The sequence below is a fragment of the Priapulus caudatus genome, unplaced genomic scaffold (assembly GCF_000485595.1).
Source record: "Priapulus caudatus unplaced genomic scaffold, Priapulus_caudatus-5.0.1 Scaffold523, whole genome shotgun sequence".
NCBI classification, from domain to species: domain Eukaryota; kingdom Metazoa; phylum Priapulida; class Priapulimorpha; order Priapulimorphida; family Priapulidae; genus Priapulus; species Priapulus caudatus.
In genome coordinates, this window is record NW_014577584.1 from 38,848 (window position 1) to 39,861 (window position 1,014).

The 1,014-nt window shown below is 36.1% G+C and overlaps 1 non-coding gene across 1 annotated transcript; it reads left to right on the forward strand.

Moving 5' to 3' along the window:
- Window positions 1–646: 646 nt before the first annotated feature.
- Window positions 647–718, forward strand: Trnad-guc. The gene has a single exon. It is a non-coding gene; the product is annotated as a tRNA-Asp (tRNA).
- Window positions 719–1,014: the final 296 nt, after the last annotated feature.

Here is a 1,014-nt window from a genome sequence, read left to right on the forward strand (position 1 = left end):
TGCTGCCACCCTGAAAATGTTGCGCATATCCCGATATATTTTGCACGTTACTGACCGAGGGCTAATCACAAAGGTGCAATTATATTTATATCTAAATGCTATTTAACCGAGCGATGTTCATTTTAAGACAATTTTATCCATAATATAACTGAAACTATATGTCGTTTATAAAATATTACAATCCTTTTCCTTTTCAATTAATAAATAAGAAACACTCTCGGTCTGTAGCGCTTGGCTGAAAAGTCGGTTGGCGTAACTTTTCGGATCGGGCGCCACCGTCGTTGTAATCAAACTGTAGTCGTTAGTTTTAAAACATGTTTAAAAAATATTTCTGATGGCGATTGAACCATGAAACTTTTTATGTAGCGTAATCTTAACCTAACTTAACTGAAAATAACCCTAGAACATAGAGTATAGGGTCCCTATAACAATGGGAGTGCCCTCTCGGGAGACAAGGGTTCAATTCCTCGCGCAGAAAAGATAATAAAATGACTTTCCAAATATTGGGATGGTATGTGAGGCAAGTTACATTGATATATCATATCTTCTTTTCAATCGTTTCTTCCTTATAGTAATATTAATTATAAAATTTTACTAAACATGGACGTCGAACCAATGAGACTGAATTTTATAGACGTATCGTATATCCTCGATAGTATAGTGGTTAGTATCCCCGCCTGTCACGCGGGAGACCGGGGTTCAATTCCCCGTCGGGGAGAAGTAAACCTTTTATTTTTGAAATTATATCAACTACGTTATTTTTCTTTGGAATTATATCAAACTAGCAGGACACCCAGCGTTGCCCGAGAAATAAAGCGCTCAGTTGGTGACCACTTGGTTGAAAGAAAAATACCCAAAATTATATCTATCTATCTATCTATTTATTTATTTATCACACTCTATAGTCTATAGTGCTATAGTTTTGCACACTCTGTATCAAGTCGGTGCAAGATGAATATTGTTACGACAATGACATGGCGCATGTAACATAATGCATGTATTGTAACTCAATGT